This window comes from Bos javanicus, chromosome 1 (genome assembly GCF_032452875.1).
Source record: "Bos javanicus breed banteng chromosome 1, ARS-OSU_banteng_1.0, whole genome shotgun sequence".
In the NCBI taxonomy this organism is placed as follows: Eukaryota; Metazoa; Chordata; class Mammalia; order Artiodactyla; family Bovidae; genus Bos; species Bos javanicus.
The window spans coordinates 41421960-41440770 of record NC_083868.1 but is presented as its reverse complement, the minus strand read 5'-3'; the positions used below and the strand labels follow the sequence as shown (position 1 = coordinate 41440770).

The window sequence follows — 18811 nt, the reverse complement described above, 5'->3', positions numbered from 1 at the left end:
AAGAATGGATGTTTTGAACTGTGATGTTGGAGAAGACTCTTGAGAGTCCCTTGGACTGCAAGGAGATCCAACCAGTCCATTTTAAGGAGATCAGTCCTAGGTGTTCATTGGAAGGACTGATGCTAAAGCTGAAACTCCAATACTCTGTCCACCTTATGTAAAGAGTTGACTCATTGGAAAAGACCCTGATGCTGTGAGGGATTGGGGGTAGGAGGAGAAGGGGACAACAGAGGATGAGATGGCTGGATGGCATCACTGACTCGATGCATATGAGTTTAAGTAAACTCCGGGAGTTGGTGATGGACAGGGAGGCCTGGCATGTTGTGATTCATGGGGTCTCAAAGAGTACGATAGGACTGAGCAAATGAACATAACTGAAGACCTTAGAAAACAGCAAGATATTAATTAACCTATTAAGTGAGGCCAACAACACTACTAAGCCATATTACCAAAAGGAGCAAAGAAAACACAAAAAAGGAAAAGCATAAAAGAGGATGTGTGCCAATTACTCCCTGCATTCATGATTATCAGTTCAGTTCAGCTGCTCAGTCATCTCTAACTCTTTGTGACCCCAGTCACCGCAGCATGCCAGGCCTGCCTGTCCATCAACAACTCCTGGAGTTTACCCAAACTCATGTCCATTGAGTCGGTGATGCCATCCAGCCATCTCATCCTCTGTCGTCCCCTTCTCATCCTGCCCTCAATCTTTCCCAGCATCAGGGTCTTTTCAAATGAGTGAGCTCTCTGTATCAGGTGGCCAAAGTATTGGAGTTTCAGCTTCAACATCAGTCCTTCCAAAGAACACCCAGGACTGATTTCCCTTTGGATGCACTGGTTGGATCTCCTTGCAGTCCAAGGGACTCTCCAGAGTCTTCTCCAACACCACAGTTCAAAAGCATCAATTCTTTGGCACTCAGCTTTCTTTACAGTCAAAATCTCACATCCATACATGACTACTGGAAAAAGCATAGCCTTGACTAGATGGACTTTTGTTGACAAAATAATGTCTCTGCTTTTTAATATGCTGTCTAGGTCAGTCATAACTTTCTTTCCAAGGAGTAAGCATCTTTTAATTTCATGGCTGCAATCGCCATCTGCACTGATTTTGGAGCTCAAAAAAATAAAGCCAGGCACCGTTTCCACTGTTTCCCCATCCATCTGCCATGAAGTGTTGGGACCGGATGTCATTATATTAGTTTTTTGAATGTTGAGCTTTAAGCCAACTTTTTCACTCTCCTCTTCACTTTTATCAAGAGGCTCTTTAGTTCCTTTTCACTTTCTGCCATAAGGGTGGTGTCATCTGCATAGCTGAGGTTATTGATATTTCTCCCGGCAATCTTGATTCCAGCTTATTTATCATCCAGCCCAGCGTTTCTCATGATGAACTCTGCATATAAGTTAAATAAGTAGAGTGACAATATACAGCCTTGGCGTACTCCTTTTCCTATTTGGAACCAGTCAGTTGTCCCATGGCCAGTTCTAACTGTTGCTTCCTGACCTGCATAAGATTTCTCAAGAGGCAGCTCAGGTGCTCTGGTTTTCCCATCTCTTTCAGAATTTTCCACAGTTTATAGTGATCCACAGAGTCAATGGCTTTGGCATAGTCAATAAAGCAGAAATAGATGTTTTTCTGGAACTGTCTTGCTTTTTCCATGATCTAGCATTCTTTACACATTCACAAATATGAATAGTTCTATTCTTCATTGCCTCTCTTCTTTAGAATTTTAATATTACATAATTTTTCAGAACTCATTTAACAGTCATAATATTTTTAAAGATTGACATATATTTAAAACTATATTAAAATACATAGTATCTATAATATTTAGTTTTTAGTAAGTTCTGCATTTCACCACTTGCATCATTAATATCCCACAAGGCTATACACACCCATACAACGGTGGTTTCTTTATTTCCCAATTTCTTTTTCTCACCTACAAAACAAGGACAAAAGAGTATATATTTTATAGGGTTCTTTTTTTGAATTAAATAAAATTAATGTATATAAGTGCTAAGGACACATCAAGCACAGTAGGTATATGCAATCACTATTAGTATTACTACTACTATAGCAACTGCTACCATCACCAACATCGTGTGAGAGCTACGGAAGTATAAAGGTAAGAACGTGTACTGAAGTGAGATACATTTTAGTTTAAACTTGACTCCCTGAAAGAGAAATGCTGGTATTATCTAAAATATTTTCTTATACTTTACAAGCTTCATCTTTCTTATCTTTAAAATAAACAATAATCTATAAAATAAATAGTAATAAGTGACAGAATTTTTGTGAAAATTAAATTTCAAAATATAAGTAGAGTAGTAGTCAAACAGTAGCTGTTCATGGAATTTCTCCCTCTACTCCCATTCAACTTACATCTAACGATTCCTATGTATTATATAGTTATTTTGTAGATTCCACCAGGAAACAATGGTTTTCTTTGAACATAGATGAACTGGATTAGCCAAAATTACGCTACGTAGCACTTACAGAAAATAAACATTCTATTAAAATTAAAATTTATATAATTAAAACACATGAAGAAAAGAATGCATAATTTAAAATAAGAAAAAAAAAGTATTCAAATATATGTGGCATTTCTCTTATGTTAACTTTTAGTTGCCATGGGTCAACTTTTAACCTATTTTCCTTTAGAATATATATCTTATTTTTTCACAGTGCTTTTAGTTTTAAAAAGTCAATGTATTTGGAATCCCCTGGTGATCCAAAGGTTAGGACTCCATGCTCTTATTGCCAAGGGCCCAAGATCAATCCCTGGTCAGGAAATTAGGATCCCACAAGCCACACAGTGTGGCCAAAAAACAACAAAAGCCAATGCTTTCATATGCCTATAATTTTAGAAACTTTCAGAGTCCATTCATAGTACCAATGTTTAATATTTAAACACTACTGATAAAAATATTTAAAATATGTATCTAAAGTTTTTTTTCTTCTCTAACAATGTTTTTTTTCACTAATTTGAATATGTAATTTTGTTAAATTGTAAGGTTTTTTTTTTAACCTCCCTAACAACTTTCTCCAAATGTCACACAAAAAAAATTAGGTTACCTTCTTCAACATTCTTCTACTTTCTATTTCAAAAGGAGCATGTGAAAAAAACTCAAACTAGGTAACTCTGCTCTGGAATATACATATATCTTCATTTTCCCAGGCAAACAAGAAGATTCCCTCAACTTTATTTTCTTTCTATTTCATCCTTTGATAAGAGTTTCTCTAGTAAACTCTTCCATGTTTTCATTTAGTTGTGCCAAAGATCATGAAGTAGTTTCTTCATACATCGCATAAATTGACTGAGTCGGGTTCTCTGGAACTCTTATTCTTTTAAAACCATTAATTATAACTTTAAGGGCTAAAATGAATTCTTTTCATATATTTTTCAATGTAATATTCAGTTTGGAAGCCAGAAATCTAAGTAGATATTTCTGAATTTAGATACTTTTATCAGAACATGTGTGGTTGCTGATCATAACTGGAATGGTTTTTTAAAATATGACTGTTAACAGTATTAAAAATCATATTTACTTTTCTAGTTAAAAACATTTTATCTTTACATAACTTAATACCTTCCAGATACAAAAGCACTCATTATTTATTGAGAAAATTAAGTAGATTTTTATGAATAGCAAAAACATTGCTATTTCCAATTCATCAATTTCTTCTAATCTTTTAGGATAATTTGTTAATAAATTACTAGCCACCAGTCTGTAATTATACTTTGGAAGGAGGCCTGCTCTGGCAATTCTTTCTGTACTGGCATACAAAAATCATTTGAAAGCTGATATGTAACTTTGGAAATACAAGAAATCCATAAAGGGTAAAACTTTTCCTTTAAGTTGTAATAATGTATGACAATAGCTACAAATTAATATTGCTGATTGTACTCTACAATATACCTTGCTTGAACCATAGCCATTAACCCTTAAAATATTAATATTTCTTCTTCATACAAAATCACTTATATTCTTGAGTTTGTATAATAATATTTAGGAAAGGGAATTCCTCAATTACTGTTTGTTAAAAACAGTCAGGGAGATAAGAATGAGGGGGAAAAAATGTTAAAATCAATACTGACTTTTAGTTATCTTTAGCTAAATTATTAATCTTGAAAACTATTTTATTACTGACAATTTGCTCTCTATAGAGCATTCATTCAATACATACTTACTGAGCATCTACTATATAAAAGACACTGACACTGATGTTGAGGACACAGCAATAAATCAGACACTTGATCTTTACTATTTTACAGATTATGATCCAGGAGGATAATCAGATATTGAGCATTTAACCTTACAATTTGTTATAATTATAGCATGCACTCTGGAGGTGAAGTGTAAAGTGCTGAAAGGGGGATATGATCAGGTTTGGAAAATTAGGGATTTCCAAAAAAAATAAATAAATAAAGTGAACAACACATAGTTAGATGGAGCAGGGTCTGCAGCCACTGTGTGAATTGGACTCCCTCACTCCCTTAGAATAAAATTCACATTCTTAAATATGGCATACACAAGACCTTTCGAAACTCCTCTTGCATACTTCTCTAGATTCATCTTATACTGCTTTTCCCTTTCTCAAAATCCACGCTAGGAGCATATTCAATCATGTTTCCTTTCTTTAAGTCACTGTGTTCTCTCTTAAGGATTTGTGATTATGTCTGAAAAAACTTTCGCCTTTCTACATTGTATCTGACAAAGACCTATACAACCTTCAGTTCTCCAATTAGATGCTACTTCTCCTAAGCAGCTTTCCATAATCTCTGTGATTGCAATAGGTGCTTCCTTACTATTTCATACCACCTGGTATTTTTATATCAATATGAGAATTTCCTGTTTACTTTTCTCTATCTCCCGCTAGGCTATACATTTCATGAAGACAAATCTGCTGTGTTCACCATTGACTGGCATTAGGTTCCTGACTTACCCAAAAGGCTCATTCCAATAATTTTATTCACTTCAGCATGACAGGATTCTCTTGTAGGGCAAAAATGTATATAGCATTATAGAAGGGTTAAACTATGTATATTTAATGACTGAATGAAGGGGATAAGGAAAAAAATGTAAAAAAGAGAAGATTAATACCACTGACAGTAATGGTGAAGTTAAAAAGAACAGAAAGTTTTAGAAACTGAATCTTAATTTAATTGTATTTCATTTATATATACTTCATCCCTATCTAAAATTTTTTAAATTTATTTAAGATAACTATATTTTTATATTTCTTATGTTCCAGTTCCTAGGCATCTAAACTGAGACATCCTATACTCAGTAGAGAAAAAGTAATAGAAGGTAGAAAAACAAATGACTTTAGAAGAAATGCTACTAGAAGAAATATTGTGAAAAAAACATTTAAACCTATACAATAAAACAGGCAGACTAAAATCCTTTAGGAAGTCTAAAAACAAAAACTGTCCTGTCCTATCTTTAACAGCAAACTTAAGTTATACTAGAGCCACTGATTACAAGATTATAGATTCATTTAAATGACACACTGAGACCATTTTTCTTATTATAGTTTGGTTTTTTAAATTAAAAATATTTAAAACATATAAAAATTTATGATTAATAATATCAAGCAACAAGAATTTGCTCAGCATTACCTTTGAACAAATGTTAAACTCTGATTTTATTAATTCTGTATCTTTGCTTAAATTTTTTTTTTTTTTTACAAATACCACTAAAGGTCACATTCTCTGTTCTCTTCTATGAGTATGTGCAAAGGAACCTGCTATCTTAGAGTTGGTCCATACTTTTTATATTTTACTACATATATTCATATTTTTGTATTAAACTAAGTGTTCTTAAGAAGTTAAAGCCCTTCACATTAAAAAGAATGACCATATGTTTTCATTAAAGCAAGATTAACTAGAAAAAGAATAACATGGGGCTTTAGCATCCCTGAATTGAAATGTTAGTTTGAATGAACAGAAATAGTATCCTCTTTCTGATTTATGATCACAAAATATTTAACTCATTCCTGCTATTTTACTTTTAAATGGCTTCCCTGATGTATGATTGATATACCCCCAAAAAACTGTACATTATTAATATATGCTATTTGATGAGCCAGATATATGATGGTCTTATGCCCATTTAACCATCACCACAACCACGATACAGGCACAAATATTTTAATTTTTATGATTAAAATATATACTCAATTAGATTACAATATATACTCAAATAGACTTAATATTGTAGCTTGCTGCTGCTAAGTCGCTTCAGTCGTGTCTGATTCTGTGCGACCCCATAGACGGAAGCCCAGCAGGCTTCCCCGTCCCTGGGATTCTCCAGGCAAGAACACTGGAGTAGGCCGCCATTTCCTTCTCCAATGCGTGAAAGGGAAAAGTGAAAATGAAGTCACTCAGTCATGTCCGACTCTTAGCTACCCCATGGACTGCAGCCCACCAGGCTCCGCCATCCATGGGATTTTCCAGGCAAGAGTACTGGAGTTGGGGTGCCATTGTCTTCTCCAATATTGTAGCTTAGTAAATAATATTTCTAACTATGTGCGTGGAATGCTCATAAAGCTAGCATGTTAATATAATAGCATCACCATTTTACCCCTAAATATAGCTTGATATTCAGAAAAATGTTGAAGTGTCATGATCACATTTTAAGCAAATATATCACAGTAAAACAATTAATATGGCATTTAGAATCGCAAAATATAAAGGCAATGGAAATGAGACAGCATTTGAGAGAAAATGGTGTTTCAGTTAACAATGATTACTATGCTTCTTCTATGATTCAGGACTTTTGTATAGAAGGGTAAAAAAGATAGACTTGTAGCTTATATTGTTATGGGAAACAGACAAGTGTTAGGGAGAAGAGGTGGTTGGATGGCATCACTGAATCAATGGACATGAGTTTGAGCAAACTCTGGGAGATGGTGAAGGACAGGGAAGCCAGGTATGTTGCTGTCCATGGTGTCTTGAGGAATCAAACACAACTTAGCAACTGAACAACAACAAAGGGAGAAGAGAATAGAGTGTAAGGGGATAGGGAATAATGAATTCAGAAAGTTATTTTAGATAGGCTGGGTGATACTTGGTAGCAAACTGGCTAATGATGTGGGAAGGAGCCATGTGAAAACTTTACCAAGGAACATTTAAGAATGAGAAAAGAAAAATTTTAAAGGTAAGTTCAAGGAATAGGAAGAAGGCCAGTATGCCTGGAGTAGAAAGAACAGTAGCGGGAGGGGTAAATGATCAGACAGGAGAGGTCTGTTCATATAGAGCCTTGCAGGACAAGATCCTCTGAATTTTGCTCTAAGAGTGAAAGGATACTATTGAAGGTTTCCAGCAAAACAGTGACATAATTTTGAAGGATCATTGTGGGATTGTCAAGAGAATAAGGTAAGAAGTAAAAAGAAGGGAGAGCAATTAGAGGGCTATAGCTAGATGGAGACTAAGATGGCAGTAGTGAAAAAGGAAATGTTAAAACTGAATTTATATTTTAATGGTAGAGAGAGATCAAGTCTGACTCTTTGCTGCCTGAGCAATTGGGTAGATAATGGCTCCAATTTACTGAGACTGGGAAATTTCAGAAAGAGAATTTTGTTTTATTTTTGTTGTGTGAGAAAAATCAATAATTCCTTCTTGGATAGAGTGCTGAGAATTCCTTTTAGGCATCTAAGTGAGAATGTGAGCCCCCTGCCCCTACAAGAAAAGAAAACGAAGACTAGCTATAAACTACAGAGAAAGTGAAGAAGGAGTGAAACATGCATGCCCTGAGGTCAAAGAAAAATTGTTTTAAGCATGGAAGGTAGTACAGAACACCTAGGGAAAATGATGATGCAGAGAAAATGGTATTTATAAAATCAAAATTCTTGAGGATAAACAACCCTAAAGATTTTCTAATAGTAAATTTTAGCTACACAATTTGATTCCTTCCTTCTTTCCTTCCTCCATTCTATTTTTCCTTCTCTCCCTATGTACTTTCCTTCTTCCTTCCTTCCTAGAAAATGCAGCTATCAAAATGGATCAAGACTTTGTAAGGCATCTGTCAAGTTTCTGTGATGTCCTTCTGTGCACAATGAGACAAATTCGCTGAACCACAAGGACAATTAATTGATTACTATGAATTTAATGGCGACATCCAAAAGGTACTGTTTTAAAAGTGGATTAATAGACATTTTTGTTTTAAAAAAATGTGATCATAACAAAATACCCTGTACAGTTTTGAATGCCACTTTCATCAGTAATGTCTATGAATATACTAAGGGCACACTTAGCACACTTATGAATAACACAAAACTTAGGAAGACATACTTTAACTCAGTATAAGAAAGACTTAACTGGCATTTAGAATTATCTAGAGATGGATCAGGCATCATCAGTAATTAACAAGTTAACTATTTATGAGAGTGTGCAAGCACAAATTAGTTATTCACAGACACCAGATGGAATGATAGAAGCTTAAATTATATCTAGACCAACTCCTACATTGTATGATTGAAGACATATACACCCAGAGACACATAGGACCTTGCTTAAGGTCAAGCATACTGCAGCAAAATCAGTATTCAGACTCCTATCTAGAGTTACCTGTTAAGAACTCTAATAGTTAAATAACTACTGAGTTATAGAGTTCAGTGAGATTGTTCATATTGTTTGACCTCTTTTATTTATATAAAAAACATATAATGCACCTTTAACGTAAAAGGCACTGTGAAGGCATCTTAAGATGTAAAATTTACAATATATTAAAGTTATCTCATCTTTAGTTTCAATGTTATAAAGTAGTTAACATAGAAGCACAGTATTATGATCAGTTGCCTCACATCCTGTCCAGAAAGAAGTAAAATATAAATAAATTTAGTAAGCAAAACTCAAATATAAACTGTTATTTTTACAACAAACATACATGTATTGTACAATCAGTTTAATATCTTACTTGTATATATTAGTCATTTGCAAATTACTAATAGAGAAAAGAATAAAATCCAATCAAATAAGTACGGAAATATATTTTAAAAAAAAAGTCATATTATATTTTCCTTTATCCCTGACTTTTTCACAGGTACTTGATTTTGAAAACTAAGGCAAAGTTTATACATCTAGTGCACTAGGTTAAGCAATTAAAAAAAAATTATCAGCTTTTTCCTTGATTATCTGAGAAGTGTGCCCAAATAATCCTCACGCACACTAACTACATTGCTTAAAAACTAATTATTTCAGAAGTGAACATCATATTTGGCTCTGTCCTGAAAAAGAATCTCTCCAAACTATTTACTTTTTTTAAAAGGTAACAACAGAACAAAATCAATCAGTTAACATGAAAATACTATATCTGCTATCAAAAGTCTGTCTACACCACTCTGTGTCTATTGTTAAAATCTTAGACTATATTGCTCCCTAACTGAATCAATATAAAGCAAAAGACCTTTGGCTCCTATTCTTTATCTTTCCCAGCTGCTTCAATTACCTTACAAATCTCTGAAAACTTTATTTCTGGCTCATAGTAGATTAAGGCCAACAAAGCTAGCCCTTAAAACCAGATTAAGATGATCCTTTTATTTCACAGTGCCTCCAAATAAACTCAAATAGCTTTTCCTCTCAAAGTCATCAATGGCTTACAATAAAAACATAGGGGAAAAAAATGCTTTCTTCATTGTAAAACTTCAAAAAAAAATTCAAATAGTTACTTATCTCTTTTTACAACAATCCTTTCATATCCAAACTCTTAATCCAACCCACTTCTGTGCTAGCTGCCCCCAGATTCCACTGAACTTCATGGACTCTCCATTAATAACAGATAAATACTGTTACCTCAGAATATACAATGAAAATTGCAGAAATATGTATAGATAAAAATGAAGGAATATAATTTTACCCTACTTACTGAATAGCTATCCAAGTACAGAAAATATGAGAAATATACAATATAAAGCTGAATCATATAAAAATACATATAAATCAGTGTGTCACTTTGCCATATTCCATTGATAATAGGACATGAGAAATCTCTGGTGAAATATCTGAAACACTTTGAGAAATTCTGTAGTAATTAAATTTTATTCATTTATTGATAAGAAAAAAATAGAAACTGTTAAATAAGACTAAATTGGCCTTTAGGGCATAATTATACATAATATGATATGGATTCATAAAAGAGAAAATTAAAAACAAAAAACTTAACCTATTTGAATGGTATGGAACTTTGATATTTTTCCAAGGTTGTACAGATCTCAGTATATATTATAAATTATTTTGTTAAATTACACCAAATACATAATTTGAAGGAGAGTCTACTGGATATCTAAAATCAATAATAAAGTAACCATTAATTTTAGAAAATCAGAAACATAAGGTATCCCTGAATCTCTTCCAAAATCTGACATAATGAAAATATGTCATTTTGAAAATAATGAAAATAATGAATGAAATATAATGAAAATACTAAAATTAAGAGTATAAATACAAACAAAATATGTATACAAAAGATATAATATTAATGCAAATAAAAGAAAAAATAAAGCAGTTATAAAACCTCATGAGAGAAATATCAAAATAATATATTTGCTTGTTATCAACAATAGATAAAAGTTTAGTAAATGTTTAGCAATAGCTGCAAGACCCCTGAAGCTAACAAATCTGGCTTTTTACTTTCCATCATCCTAATTTACAGATAATCTGGATAATCAAATAAAAGTAAACATTTTTCAATGGTGTATATAATAACATCTAAAATTGTCCCTTTAACATAATGGGTGAATAATAAATGTTAAGAAGTAAGGTAAAATATTTCAATGATCAATCTTAAGATATTTGCATTCAAAGTGTCTATGGTAAAATGTTCTGATCATATTTCTAAAAGTGCTAAATACACCTTTCACAACATATTATCAAGAGTAGGACAAGTGGCAGGAAGTCATCTTTTATGAATCCAACTTAGAGGCCTACTTTTGTCCATGAGCATCCCTTATTTCCTCAGTGCCAAATTCCTTCCACCTCTGCTGCCTACCACTCCCAATAGAAATCCAGTTATCTGAAATTTCAGTGTCTCGAAAACAGACTGATAATTTTATCCTTGCAGAACTTGTGTCCTTTTTCATAATCTCCATCCTTTCCCATGTCCTAGTTTCTCCTATTTACTTCTAGTAGCCCAAATTCTAAACTGCCTTTCTGTACTATAAAGTTTATAGAGAAAAAAAAACAATGTCTTGAAAATTCTTAATTCCTAATTCATTGGTTGTCCTAAGCCAAGTACCGTAGATATTTCTGCTGCTAGATAGCCTTATGGACCACAAGAAGCAACATAGAAAAGTAAAACAAAGAACAGATTATGCACCTGGAAATTATAGACAAAACTGCAAAGACACAAAGATATGCTTACAAAAGGGTACAAGAGCACAGGAGCACATGCCATGTCAGGATGTCCCAAGTGGAATAGCCATGATACAAGTTCCTTCACTGGCAGAGTGTTCAAGATGCTCAATAGGCAAGTGCATGGCATAAGAAGGTTTTGATGTAATGTGGAATAGGTGTGAAGCATGAAAATTAGGCTTGCAAGAATAAAGAAACTGAGAATCAGGGAAGACAAAAGCCTGAACTTAAGTAAAACTTACCAAAGATGGCTGACACTTGAGCTACTTCACATACAGTGTTGGTCTCAGAACAGAGTGGAGATCTGAGACTGCAGGATCTGCAGAAATAAAAGTAAAAAGAAAAAGAGAGGGAGAGAGAGAGACAAAGTAGGGGAAATGGAAGTTATCTTGCCTGCCACCTGTCTCTTGCAGCTATGCATAGCAATTTCCTGGTAAATTAATCTGGATAATTCATTAATTTTCAAAAGGAACAGAAAGAAAAGAAAAATAATATTTTGGTAATTCAGTGGGTTTCCCAGTGATTTCTCAATATAATCTATACTCACCAGACCTTACATATTCAGACTATATAAAATATAATTTCAAGTTGTGAACTATACTAATCTTCGTATATAGATTAGAATAAATTTTTAAGATTTTAAAAATCAAAACATGAGATTCTATGATTTGTAGGTAATCTATGATAAAATCCATTACTTTTGTAGCCTAAAAATTTACTATTTAATAATATCCATAGATATAGTAAATTAAAATCAAATTTTCTTCTTATGGATAATCCGTACAGATTTAAAGTATCTATACAGATTGTCATTCTTGGTGATTCCTATAACATAAGAAAAACCTAATGAACATGATTAATAGTCTTCTTTTCTACATGCTATGAGTTTTTCATTTTTTGTGTATTTTTAAAATAAATTTATTTATTTTAATTGGAGGTTAATTACTTTACAATATTGTATTGGTTTTGCCATACATCAACATGAATCTGCCATGGGTGTACACGTGTTCCCCATCCTGAACCCCCCTCCCACCTCCCTCCCCATACCATCCCTCTAGGTCATCCCAGTGCACCAGCCCCAAGCATCCTGTATCATGCATTGAACCTGGATTGGCGATTCGTTTCATATATGATATTATACATGTTTCAGTGCCATTCTCTCAAATCATCCCACCCTCTCCCTCTCCCACAGAGTCCAAAAGACTGTTCTATACATCTGTGTCTCTTTTGCTGTCTCGCATAGAGCATTATCGTTATTTTTTGCAAGTAATAAAACACACTGAGAGATTTCATTTCAAGAACATTTATCCTTGTAGACCTCAGTGCCACAGAACCGTAAGATACCTAGTTTGGTTTAGATAACATTAATAACTTTAATTTTGTGCTTACTTTCTTTGCAGAAAGATATAACAATATTACATATGATTTTTAATCTATTTTTCATACTTAATTTGATGAATTCAGGATTCTGGATGATTAAGCCCAGTGCCATGGATTGAGTAATTGCATGTTCAGATTAATAATTCTGAACATTAAAAGCTACAATTAAAAAAAAAGTCAAACAGAGGGTGAACACTCTATATCACATGTAAAATAATGTTCAATGAATTTTAAAACAAAATATTCCTATAAAATTATTCACAGAACAGGAAAGATCTGAAGACCTTGAAGTTTTTAATAGACCCAAGTTCCCATCAAACATCTATGATTTAATGAAACTCTATTTGCAATATCATAAATATTAATGTACTTTGAATTCTAAATCCATTTTTCTCTGTTCCATTAGAAATGTTAAATAACTAGGCAATTAACATCTTCAAGCACATGTCACTTGTACTTTTTCCACTCCCTAGGCAAGACTCATATAAATGTTAAGACTAGGAAAGAATGTTGTTGGTATTATGGTTTGTGATATGTATTTGCTTTTCAATATAGACAGTGTTATCTGCATGAACAAGAACACTACTTTTAATGCTCTTTTGCCAGTGTTATTATCTGTTCACAATGTGAATTTAACAAGTACAATATTTTCATTTCTAAAAGAGCTAATTTTATTTGGCAGAAGCTTCATGCATATCAGCATCCTGTACATCAAATTTAGAAGTATTATCACTGCTGGGATCCTGACAAGTAACTAAAAATTTCTGCTCTACCTTTCGAACAATCTTTAAAAGAAGGTTCCATAGAATATCTGAATCAAAGGAGTTAATTGTCATTAATGCAGAGGGAAAGAGGAGAGACACTTCTATGTCCTAAATTCCTACAACTCTTGCCCTTCCTCCTTTTGCACTAACCATGCTGGCTTTCATGTTTTTCCTCACATCTGTCAGTCATTCAAGCTTGAAAGGTTCTGCACAAGATGATGGTTCTCCCAAGAATACCCCTCTCTGCAACCCATATGGATCATCCATCTTTTTTTCTTTAAGGTTTGCTCAAATATTACTTTATCAATGAGATCTCGCCCAAATTCAGCACCATTTCACCACTAGTCTGTCACTCTTCTCTCATTATTTCTTCTTAGTGCTTCTTATCACTTTGCATTATGGTGGTGGTGGTTTAGTTGCTAAGTAGTATCTGACTCTTGCAATCCTGTGGACTGTAGCCTGTCAAGCTCCTCTGTCCATAGGATTCTCCAGGCAAAACTACTGTAGTGGGTTGCCATTTCCTTCTCCAGGGGATCTTCCTGACCCAGGAATAGAACCCAGGTCTCCTACACTGCAGGCAGATGATTTACCAACGGAGTTAAGAGGGAAGCCCACTTTACATTATAGAAAGGCATTTAATTATTTTCTTTCACCCTCTGCTAAAATGTAAGCACCATGTTAAACAGAAGCTTTGTCTGTTATATCCATGTCTGAGTCTCCAGTGTTTAAAATATACCTGGCACACACAGAAACTTAATATACACTTGTTGAATTAATGAACAGAATTAGAATTAGTACCTGTGGTAGTGATTTCTAAGAATCTATTCCAGCCCAACTTCCAGTTAGGTCCTGTCAATGAGGCTGATTGAGAGGCAGGAGAGGTTCAGAAGTCTCAGCCACATAGCCACACTGACTCTGGCTCCAGGCAATGCAGAAGCATGGCACAGATAAGACCAACAGTTTCAGCAGTCCACTACAAGTAGCCCACTTGGGCTACAAGATCCCTTTAGATTTAGGAGTGTGACTACTGGCTTGCTGAAAAATGGACAGTCAGTAGTTTCAATAGCAGAATTGGCTACAGCAGCACTCCAGCATGGGGCTCTGGATAATCACTTTATGTTTACCCCTCCAGCCCAAGGGATAATGGTAGTTTCTTGCAGATACTGGTATTTTCATATATTTACTTCACCCTTTTACTCTCTGGTCCTTCTAACACATTTGTAAAGAGCTTGTTTTAATTCCTCTGTTTGAATTAACTAGGGAGGTTTTTGTTTTCCTACTAGACAAAACTGAATAGCATTGCTTTAAAAATATCTTTCAGATTAGTGTACCATTGTAAATCAACTGCGTTTCAATTAAAAATAAACAAAACTTTTAAAATAATTTTCTGATAAATATCTCCTCAATTTAACAGCAAGTGTGCCCATCCTACCCAATGCATCATTCCTACACAATGCAAAGAATTCCAAGAGGTATCCACTACCCTACACCTTTCATGGTCTTTTCTCATTTTTTATTCTCTTTCAACATAAAACTATGCTATGATAAATTAGTAATAAGTTTTATGACACTGGCATAATCATCCCACTTAATAGTAAAACACAGTGTCTTTATTTGTATTTTACTTATAAGGACAGTAGGTACTAAGTACTTTCCAGGGCAATTTCCAACTTTTCTTTTTACCAAAAGAAAAAGGGTACTATTTACCCTCTATATTTAAGACATGGTTGGCAGAATCTGACACATAATTGCATATTAGTGAATATAACTGCATATTCAAATATTTTATAATACTAATATTTACTATGACTTGTTGGAAATTGATCAGCAGTCACTTCAAAATTCTTGAAAATTATAATTATACTTGTAGACTTGTAGCCAGAAAATGAAGCCTGTATCCTCATTTTTTTCTTTGGCAAGAAGAATTTTGTAGCACATCCCCTTCTACCTTTTTCACTCTAAGGATTAAGACACCAGTATTATCCACTTGGCAACACAGGAAAGCTATTGTTGTCCCTTCAATGTAAGTCTGGGCTTCCCTTGTGACCAATATGCTAGACAGCACATTAAAAAGCAGAGACATTACTTTGTCAACAAAGGTCCGTCTAGTCAAGGCTATGGTTTTTCCAGTAGTCATGTATGAATGTGAGAGCTGGACTATAAAGAAAGCTGAGCGCCGAAGAATTGATGCTTTTGAACTGTGGTATTGGAGAAGACTCTTGAGAGTCCCTTGGACTGCAAGGAGATCCAACCAGTCCATCCTAAAGGAGATCAGTCCTGAGTGTTCATTGAAAGGACTGATGTTGAAGCTGAAACTCCAATACTTTGGCCACCTGATGCAAAGAGCTGACTCATTTGAAAAGACCCTGATGCTGGGAAAGATTGAAGGTAGGAGGAGAAGGGGATGGCAGAGGATGAGATGGTTGGATGGCATCATCAACTCAATGGTCATGGGTTTGGGTAGACTCTGGCAGTTGGTGATGGACAGTGAGGCCTGGAGTGCTGTAGGGTCGCAAAGAGTCAGACACAACTGAGTGACTGAACTGAACTGAACAGTGATTCAGCTGGTAAAGAATCTGCCTGCAATGTGGGAGACCTGGGTTTGATCTCTGGGTCAGGATGATCCCTTCGAGAAGGAAAGGGCAACCCACTCTCTTGCCTGGAGAATTCCATGGACAGAGGAGCAGGACAGGCTGCAGTCTATGGAATCACAAAGAGTCAGACTGGACTGTGTGAATAGCTTTCACTTTCACTTTCTTTTCAATGTAAGTTTAGTTTATAAATCATGTAGTTTTATTTTTATTCTGTTTTGACAATCAAAATTTTAATAATCCTGCCCCTTTTTAGAAGTCTAAGTATTTTCCTTACTTATTAAAAAGGAAGGAAAATGAATGTGAATATCATCTATAATTCTACTTTTTAAATGAAAAGATATATAGTAAAAAATAAAATAAAAAATCATTTCTCCCAGAGTCCTCTTAAACTAACCCTGCATTCAGTAAGTAGTTGAATTACTACAGTATAATAAGTTTGAGGTCACTCACCAAGTATTTTCTATGACTATATGTAAATTATCCATATATATACATATTTATGTATAGGTATATGTGTGTATATATATATACATATATATATGACCAATGTGTGCTCCCCTGGTGGCTCAGATGGTAAAGAGTCTGCCTGCAATGCAGGAGACCCGGGTTTGATCCCTGGGTTGGGAAGATCCCCTAGAGAAGGAAATGGCAACCCACTCCAGTATTCTTGCCTAGAAAATCCCAAGGATAGAGGAGCCTGGCAGGCTACAGTCCATGGGGTCACAAAGAGTCAGACATGACTGAGCGACTTCACTTTCACTTTATATGGCCAATAATTTTGGCAGATATTATTTTAAGGTTAAAAAAGGTTACGTTATGCATGCAGTTCTGAAATATCTGCTTTTATTTACCTATATATAACTATCTTGACTGTCTATCAATCTACACACACACTCACATCAATTTTTTTTCCCTTTAACAGCCAGTATATGCACTCTTTCCTCATACTAAAGTATTTAGCATACTCAATTATTTAGGCCTGCTGCAAGTTCCACGAATATACTTTGGGTTTACCTAAGGAGCCGACAGCAGAGTACTCCAATATCTCCAGGCTGATGGGAGTCTCATGAATTGAGAAAACTGGATTGTCTTTTTTTTTTTTTTTTTAATTTTATTTTATTTTTAAACTTTACAAATTGTATGTTTTGCCAAATATCAAAATGAATCTGCCACAGGTATACATGTATTCCCCATCCTGAACCCTCCTCCCTCCTCCCTCCCCATACCATCCCTCTGGTCTTCCCAGTGCACTAGCCCCAAGCATCCAGTATCGTGCATCGAACCTGGACTGGCAACTCGTTTCATACATGATATTATACATGTTTCAATGCCATTCTCCCAAATCTTCCCACCCTCTCCCTCTGCAACAGAGTCCCTAAGACTGTTCTATACATCAGTGTCTCTTTTGCTGTCTCGTACACCGGTTTATTGTTACCATCTTTCTAAATTCCATATATATGCGTTAGTATTGGTGTTTTTCTTTCTGGCTTACTTCACTCTGTATAATAGGCTCCAGTTTCATCCGCCTCATTAGAACTGATTCAAATGTATTCTTTTTAATGGCTGAGTAATACTCCATTGTGTATATGTACCACTGCTTTCTTATCCATTCATCTGCTGATGGACATCTAGGTTGCTTCCATGTCCTGGCTATTATAAACAGTGCTGCGATGAACATTGGGGTACACGTGTCTCTTTCCCTTCTGGTTTCCTCAGTGTGTATGCCCAGCAGTGGGATTGCTGGATCATAAGGCAGTTCTATTTCCAGTTTTTTAAGGAATCTCCACACTGTTCTCCATAGTGGCTGTACTAGTTTGCATTCCCACCAACAGTGTAAGAGGGTTCCCTTTTCTCCACACCCTCTCCAGCATTTATTGCTTGTAGACTTTTGGATCGCAGCCATTCTGACTGGTGTGAAATGGTACCTCATAGTGGTTTTGATTTACATTTCTCTGATAATGAGTGATGTTGAACATATTTTCATGTGTTTGTTAGCTATCTGTATGTCTTCTTTGGAGAAATGTCTATTTAGTTCTTTGGCCCATTTTTTGATTGGGTCATTTATTTTTCTGGAGTTGAGCTGTAGGAGTTGCTTGTATATTTTTGAGATTAGTTGTTTGTCAGTTGGTTCATTTGCTATTATTTTCTCCCATTCTGAAGGCTGCCTTTTCACCTTGCTAATAGTTTCCTTTGATATGCAGAAGCTTTGTATTGTCTTACTGAAGTTTTCATTCTCCATGAGTTCTAGCCCCTCCTAACATGCTCCCTCTAGGCACAAAATGTCACAATAGAAATGATACAATCCTTTTCTACTCCCAGCAAAATGTGTATTTAGAATCAATACTGATCACCATTTCCTATTTAGCTAGGCAGTCAAGTTTATCATTAATCTGTGGCCTGATATATTAATACATTTTTCAGGCAAAGACTCAGAACATGGAAATCCATGGATATTCTAGTTTTTAATTTTATTCACACAACACTGTAGGTTTTGCATAGCAATTACAGGACTCTGTAATATCATTAATCAGTTGTTCTTTCAAATGTTTCCTTATGCCCTCCTGCTCATAACCAGTAATTCTTTGAAATCAGTCTTTGAAGGGCCATGACTGACAGAGATAAATAGGATGCTTAATCACATTGGCACACACCAGAGCCTATTCATGTGGCAAAAATCCTCTTTGTAAAACTTCTAATACCATTAAATTCTACAGATAAAAAAGAA

The 18811-nt window shown here is 34.7% G+C and overlaps 1 protein-coding gene across 15 annotated transcripts in view; it reads right to left on the bottom strand.

Annotated features, from left to right (window-relative positions):
• The window catches only part of EPHA6 (EPH receptor A6), a 1025466-nt gene that overhangs the window by 888770 nt on the left and 117885 nt on the right, over positions 1-18811 (bottom strand). Inside the window, exon 2 of one of the 15 annotated variants that reach the window (XM_061436453.1) lies at positions 11591-11667. The exons of the other annotated variants lie outside the window; for them this stretch is intronic. The gene's annotated coding sequence lies outside the window, so the exon portion shown is untranslated. The remainder of the gene's footprint in view (positions 1-11590; positions 11668-18811) is intronic. 15 annotated transcript variants of the gene reach the window in all.